Source organism: Castor canadensis, chromosome 1, assembly GCF_047511655.1.
Source record: "Castor canadensis chromosome 1, mCasCan1.hap1v2, whole genome shotgun sequence".
NCBI classification, from domain to species: domain Eukaryota; kingdom Metazoa; phylum Chordata; class Mammalia; order Rodentia; family Castoridae; genus Castor; species Castor canadensis.
Genome location: NC_133386.1, coordinates 30,824,924 through 30,833,547, shown reverse-complemented (window position 1 = coordinate 30,833,547; position 8,624 = coordinate 30,824,924).

The following is an 8,624-nucleotide window of genomic DNA, read 5'->3' as shown; positions in this document are numbered from 1 at the left end:
CCAAAAAATTCTTAGATATCATAAACACTTTCAGCAAAGTAGCAAGATACAAAATCAACATATAGAAGTCAGTAGCATTTCTATGCACCAACAATGAACAGTCTGAGAAAGAAATCAGGAAAACAATACCATTCTCAATAGTATCAAAAAAATTTTAGGTGCCTGGGAATAAATTTAATGAAGAATGTGAAAGCACTATGCAACAAAAACTATAAATCACTAAAAAAAAAAAAAAAGAAAGAAAAAGAGAGAGAGCCAAGAAGACAATAGAAGATGGAAGAACATCTCATGTTCTTGGATCAGCAGAATCGATATTATGAAAATGGATGTACTACCTAAAGCAATCTATATGTTCAGCACAATACCCATCAAAATTCCAATAACATTCTTCTCAGAGATAGAAAATTCAATCCTAAAGTTCATATGGAAGCACAAAAGAATTCAAGAAGCCAAAGTAATTCTGAACAAAAAGAGTAATGTTGGAGGTATCACCACACCTGATTTCAAACTAGGCTACAGAGCTGCAGCAATAAAAACAACATGGTGCTGGCACAAAAAACAGACATGAATACCAATGGAACAGAAGATCCAGACATATATCCATGCAGCTATAGTCTACTGAGTTTTGACAAAAAGCAGCCAAAACATACCATGGAGAAAAGACAGCCTCTTGAACAAATATTGCTGGGAAAACTGGATATCCACATGTCAAAGTCCGAAACTAGATCCCTATCTTTTCACTCTGTACTGATATCAACTAAAGTAGATCAAAAGCCTAAATGTAAGACCTGAAAGTTTGAAAGTACTGCAGGAAAGAATAGGAAAACTCTGGAACATACAGTCATAGGCCATGGCTTCCTGAATAGAACTCCAAACAGCAATTAAGAGAAGGGATTAACAAATGGGATTGCATCAAACTAAAAAGCTTCTACATAGTAAAGGAGATAATCACTGGATTGAAGAGACAGCCTACAAAATGGGAGGAAATCTTTGCCAGCTATACATCTGACAAGGGACTAGTATCAGAATTCATAAGGAACTCAAAAAACTGAACTTCCAAAGAATCAATACTGCAATGAAGAAATGGTCAAATGAACTAGACAATTTTCAAAGGAATAAGTATAATGGCCAATAAATAATGAATTAATGCTCAACATCACTGGTCATAAAGGAAATACAAATCTAAACTACATTAAGATTTTACCTCACCCTAGTTAGAATGGCTATCATCAAGAACACAAATAAAAAATGTTGGTGCGAAATGTGGTGAAACAGGAACCTTTATATACTGTTGGCGGGAATATAAATTAGTACAACAATTATGGAAAGCAGTATGGAGATTCTTCAAAAAGCTAAGAGCAGAAGTACCATATGATCCAGCAATACTACTCCTGGGGCATATACTCAGAAGAATGTAAATCAGAATACAATAAAGACACTCGCACACCCATGTTTATTGCAGCACTATTCACAATAGCCAAGCTATGGAAATAGCTCAAATGTCCTTCAACTGATGAATGGATTAAGAAAATATGGTGTATATATAAATAATGGAGTATTCCTGAGCCATAAAGAAGAATGAAATTATGTTGTTTGTAGGTAAATGTATGGAACTGGAAAGTATCATGTTAACTGAAGTCAGGTTTGAAAGGACAAAGGCCATATGTTTTCTCTCATATGTGGAACATAGATCCAAAAGATAAATATACACAAATACAAGCATAATTATATACACATTTATATATAGAATACATTCGCAATTGTGGGACTGTTCAATGGGACTTAGAGGAGGAAAGGGAAGAAAAGAGAATAATAGAGAGTGAATAATACATTGCATCTGCATAGAAAGCTAGCATAGCAAAATGCAATGAAAGCTGTTTAATAATAGAGGGTAGAAGGGGAAAGAGAAAGGGAGAGTAATAGAGTGGGTCAAACTGAATAAAGTACAATATATTCACAGGTAAAATACCATGGTGAAACCCCTTTGGACAATGAATATATGCTTAAAATCTGAAGGTCCTAATAGGGGCTGGTTACTAGTGGCACTGGGAAGGGTGAAGGAGGGTGAACAGGTCTATGTACTTTATGCACTTACATGAAAACAGAATAATGAAACCTGTTGAAATTGGTTTAATAGGGGAAAGGGGGATGACAAACAGTGATGGTGGTAGTGAACTAACAAAGCTACATTGTAAGCATAGATGGAAATGTCACAATGAACCTCTCCCGTACAACTAATACAAATTAGTTAAAATTTTTAAAAAAAGATTCTTTTTCTGTGTTACTCAGATTTTTCATTGCTGTGACAAAATACCTGGCATGAACAATTTAAGGAAAGAAGGATTTATTTTGGCTCATGGTTTTGGAGATTTCAGGACATGTCCTTGGCTCTGTCCATCCTGAGCCCATGGTGAGGCAGAACATCTTGGCAGTGAGAGCATCAGGCAGAGACTGCTTACCTCATAGCAGACAGACAAGACAGACAGAAGCCCAGCAGATTCAACCCCCAAGGACACACCCCAGTGACCTTCGTCTTCCAGCAGGCCTCCCAAAGTTTCCAGAACCTCCAAAAATAGCTCTAAAAGCTGGATACCAAACCTTTCAACCTGAGCCTGTGAGGTGTATATTTTACATCCAAACTACAAAATTTTCTTTTTAGTTAAACACACAGACATACCCCTAAAAATAATAAAAGCTAAAAAAAAGTCTTAATCTTTACCACCCAAGCTCAATGATTCAATGAATTCCAAACTGTTGCCCCATTTTCAAAGAATAAAATTGCCTTAGTTTCTGTTTGGAGTAACATTGTCATTCTGTGACAGTATGAATGAATTGCATAATTTTGTGGGCATGTTAATTATATCTTCAAATCATATTTTTAAAATTATTTCTACGTGAATAATGATACTAATTGATCAGTGGCTCTGAGATGAGTTATGCTAAATGACTACATAGCCTCATAGTAACAAAATGAAGTAGGTGTCATTTACAAATTCTGGTAAGTTTAAGAGTGTCTATGGTTTTTCCAATGTCACATTACTGCTACACTGAAAGCCAGAAATATGGCTATATAACAAGCAGGGGCCAGGAATGCTGCTGCATGTATCAAAGAACAGCTCATCACAGTTATCTGTCCCAAAATGTTACAGAATCTCTGAGATAGAACAAAGCCAGAGAAGAAAAGAGAGGTAGTGAGGGTAAGTCAAATGTCTGAGACATCTCACAATGAAAGGAAAATGAGAAACGGAGTAATAATTTGAAGGGATGAGAAATGCAGGAAGGGGTAAGAGCAAATGCAAATTAAAAATAAGAAGCCTAATTCTCCCCGTGTAAAATAAAGGAAGATTTCCCTCTCCCCTGTTCAATGGCATTTGCACACTAATGTTAAAGTTAGAGGGTAATTTAGAGGGTACTTGAAACAACTTGAACCTGGAAGGTTTCTGTGCCTTTGAAATACCCATAAATCTTTTCTTATGCATTTGACTTCAGTGTGAATCTTTATAGCAATCCACTCTAGAGAAAGCAAACATCCAGAGCAACAAGACCTCATAAAAAAGCTAATTATCTTTTTTACATGAGGCCTCTCTCCTTAATATATAGACAGCCCCCACCTTCTCACTGCAACTCCTGTGGCTTCAAGCATCCGAGGCATTTCCTTGTAGATCCATGTTTCTCTCATGACACCCATGACATGGCCTAGGACCTACCCTAACAGTCTCCTTTTAACTTAGTCACCTTTTTTTTCCTTTTGGCAGTACTGGGGTTTGAATTCAAGGTCTCACACTTATAGGTGGGGCTCTGCTACTTGAGTCGCGTCCCTAGCCCTTTTTGCTTTAGCTATTTTGGGGGTGGGGTCTCACATTTTTGCCCTGGGCCAGCCTCAGACTGCAATCTTCCTACTTATGTCCTCCTGGATAGCTTGGAGCACAGGCATGTACCCACACCTAGCTTACCTATTGAAAAGGGACTCACTAACTTTTTGCTCAATCTGGCCTTGAATGGAGATCTTCCTGATCTCTGCCTCGATGGTAGCTAGAACTACAGATGTAAGCCCAGCCTTAATCATCTTTTTAAAGGTCCTATTTCCAAATATATTCATACTCTGAAGTATTAAGGGTTAAGGATTCAGCATATGAATTTGGGGAAGGAAGACACAATTCAGTCCATAACACAAGTGTATCAAATTCTCCTCAGCCCTCAAAACTCAATTCACATGTTATTTTCATCTTCAAATAGAATCGATTTCTTTTATCCTTTCACTTCCTTAGTACTTTATTCTTTTTTTATACTAGCTTAATTATTCATGAATATTTGTTAGTGATTTATTTTATATGATAAAGATATACTATAAACATTTATTAAAGATAATAAATGTATAGATAAAGATAAACTATAAACATTTATATACATTTATTAGTCTGTTTGGCATTACTATAATGAAATTCATAAATTTAGTAATCATAAAGAAAAGAAGTTTAGCTGCTTACAGTTCTGAAGTTTCAAGGACCCGTATCTGGCCACAGCCTTCCTGTTGTCAGAGCAGGGCATCACATGGCAAATTCCAGGGAGTGTGTGTGTGTATGTGTGTGTCTTCTGCTCTCTCTCCCTCTTTTCATAAAGCACCAGTATTTGATCAAGGAAACTTTACCCTGATGACCTGTCTAACCTAAACCACCTTCCAAAGCCCTACTTCTAAATATTTGTGTGTGTGTGTGTGTGTGTGTGTGTGTGTGTGTGTGTTACCAGGCTTTGAACTCAGGGCCTACACCTTGAGCCTTATTTATGATAGGTTTTTTTCAAGATAGGGTTTTCAAATTATTTACCCGGGCTGGCTTTGAACCGTAATTCTCCTGATCTCTACCTCCTGAGTAGCTAGGATTATAGGCATGAGCCACTTGCACCCTGCTTCTAACCATTTTGGTTGGATTAAGTTTTCACTCTCTTAGTAACTCACAACCAAGATTAAATTTCAACAGTTGCAACCTTGAAGGACACTCTCAAATCATACAATACATACACACAATATTAGCTGACTTAATAATGATTGTGGAATGGAACTGCATTTGATGCTGTTAACTTGAACCTTGAAGTTTTTATACCTTTCAGTGGTCACTGTCCTGTGACATATCTGGATTTCAGAGTTTTATCTGCAAAATTAGTATGGTGACATACTTAATCATTTCTTTTGTTTAGTATTCTATCCATCCATCCTTTCACTCATTCACTTATGTGTTCAGTGAGTACTTACAAAGGTAGAAACCTCCATATCTAAGTGGAAGACAATGAATGAGACCAAGTTCCTGTGTCCAGAGTTTGCATTCTAATCTGAACTACCATCAATTTCAACTTTTTTTTGCCACTCTTGTTCCTCTGCATTCTATATTCAAGGATGCTTATTTTGCAAAGTCATGTTTCAGTGAGTCTATTTTAGATTATCTTTCTCCAAGATTACTTGTGGCCAAGTCTCTTCAGTTTCCCTGCAGTCTTGTAACATCTTCCATAGAATTGCATTACTGCTGAACAACAGAAAGAATTATGTAATATGACTTGATTACCCCATGAGTCTGAACCCCATATCTGTCCTAAACCCAATAATGGACAAGGGAACCTGAAGTCATTGCTTTAGAGTAGCATCTTTGGACGAAGGTGTTTTTTTCTGCAAGTTTTTTGTTTTCATTTTTATTTTTAAGATAGGTACCAATTCCTGTTGTACTTTATTATAATGACTGGGACTGCATCCTTTACTTCATTTTCATTTCATTCTTTCCACAGTACTTTCCATATAAAATAGGAATTCTCTAAGAATTATATCCACTAACATTAACAAGCCATTTTAGCACAAGTTTGCTGATGAGAATGGAGCTTCTGAAGAAAGAACATTGGGACAAGAAATCTGGATACACTAGAGCTTGATATACTGTAAATGCATCCTAATCCTTCATTGGGGGGTTAGGACATGAACACAAGCTACTTTAAATGCTCTAAAATGTTAAAAAGTTATCAAAAGCAAATGCACAGAGCAGAATGCACCGGGCATCAAAAGTATCATGACTAGCCAGCACTATATGGAAACCAAGTCCTTACAGATGATGACAAATTGTTAAATGCATGGAAAGGATTAAAAAATCATGGTGCTTTTACATTCACAGAGGCTTTCTTTGTCATGCGAATGATGGGTCAGCAGATAATTTCTGTAAATAGTTTAAGCTTTCTGGGCCATGGATCTGTGGCAACAACTCAACTTTGCTACTAAAACATGCAAAAAGCCACAGTCATTAGTAAGTGAATGGGTGTGGCTATAATCCAATAAAACTTCATTTACAGAAAATAATGCTTTACTACTGAAATGTACTATAGAAAAAATGCCATGAGATTTTCCACCAGGCAAGAAGACAGAAATTCAAAGCCATTTTATTGGTAATATCCTTCTCTCCATTCTGCTAAAAATGTTGTAAATAAGTAGGATAAAAATGTCACTTACAATGTAAAGAAAAAAAAAATCAGTTGGTTGAAGCAAAAATAAGGAAACAAATACAAATCTTCACATTTGCATCTGGCATTTGCATTTGGGCTCAGCTCTTTTCTGACTCAAAAAGTAAACAATTTTACCTCAGCAAGAAAGAGCACATAAACCTCTTTGTAAACTTTTCAGGGACATGGTTAATTATTTCTTGAAAACTGTTCCAGAAACGTCTCAGGCTTCAGAAGAATGAAGGGCCTTCCCCCTTGCTACTCATTGCTCAGTTTTTTACAGTAAAGCCAGTGATGGTTTTGCCTGCCGTCGTTCCTTTTTTTCAGATGTTCTCTCACTTAACTCCACTTGAGAACCCTTTTTTCAGGGATACGGGATAAATGGTTACCAAAGGCCCAGAGAAAGAATGTGACTTCATGCAGAGATATTTTCTCACTGAAGAACATAGCACGCCATAAACTCTTCCATACATAAGGAACTGTCTCAATGTATGCAATTTGGGGCTGGTGGGAGAAAGATTTTGGTGTAAAGGATGAGGCTCCAAGCCTCTGAAATTGCATAATTTTATCATGGGCACTTAAACCTAAATATCTTAGCATCTCTTGAGCACTTATATCTAAATGTGTTAGTATATTTGGAACTTTTATATGTCGAGGGCCTAGCATAGCCTCTGGAATTTTGTAGAAACTCAATCAACAATAATTATGGAAGCTAATAATAATATGGAGGCTGAAAATCAAAGTGTACATCAAAACTTAAGCCCAGTTCAGAGCCCTGAAGATGACCAAATGTTCACAGGCCTCATAAATCTGCTAACATTCCTTTCAGAAAACAGTTTGACTGAGTAAATCACCCTGATAACACCAACTCTGAACCGTTTCATGAATACTCCAGGGTGGAGCTCTTGAGAATTATCTGTATATTGATTCTTCTTTTTATGTTACACAATCTGGCTTAGAACTTGTGTTCCTCCCTCAGTTTCCAGAGTGCTGGAATTATAGGCATGATTCACCACACCCTGCTGCTATATGGCAATTCTCTGGCCAGCACAAAGAAAAGAAGAGGTCCTCAGCTTATAGATTTCAGGAAGTGTGTTTTGTCTTTCTGAACCATCCCTTAGAAATCTTGAAACTCGGTGCGATGATGCCTGCCTGTAATCCCAGTGCAGGAAGCTAGGGCAGGAGGATCAGGAATATGAGATCTGCCTGGACTACATGAGACCCTGTCTCATGAAAACAACAAAAAAAATCCCTACAATTTGTACATCAACTTCTTATTGAACTGGATTTTTTGACTGAGATATTATATTAACATGGACCTACAGAGGGCAGTCCTCTACAATTTTTCATAGAATGTGGGCTTGTGTACTGGGCTCTTCCTCCCTCCTCGAAAAGCCCCACAATGGAGCAAATCACTATGAAGCAACTTTACCCTTCTCACTTTCTCCCCTGATGGAAAAGGTCGAGAGAAACTAGGACAACAAATGATGATCATGGGTTTCCATGGTTTGTCATGTAGGTTCTTCTCTGACGTCCTAGAAACTCTTGAAGGCAAAACCTGAATGTACTGTGTGTGGGAACAGCCAGGACATGGAGAAGCAACAGGCAAGAAAAAGAGGAGGAGGGGAGAAGGCATAGGCGAGAGTAAAGGAGTGGAAAAGAAGGAAGGGGAATTGTGGAAGGAAGAGGACAAAGATGAGGGAGAGAGACAGCAGGAGGAAGGGAAGGGGGTGATGAACTTTTACTGACCCTGTGCCAATCACTGTGAAATCCCCTGTTCATTCCCATGATGACTTTAAACAATAGACACTATTTTTCCCTTCTCTGTAGCTGATTTTTCCCACTTACCCTCCAGCTATCTGGATAAGGAACACAAGTTCCTATATAAATGACAACTTTACTTTAATACCCATCTATTCGTGGGTGGACAGGGGAATCTTACTATGTTCTAGGGAGATGAGAAAATATACTAATTGTAATTTTCAAGCATCTTCAAAATCATATTTATAATTGCCCTAACCAAAGTTTTACATTTTAGCATTAGTGGCTGAAGATAGTTTTCACATCTGTTAAAATTAAGTTCTATGGGTATATTTAGGAAGCTATTTTAAGACTATCAGATTTTATTTTCTTGCTACAATGCTTTTATGATC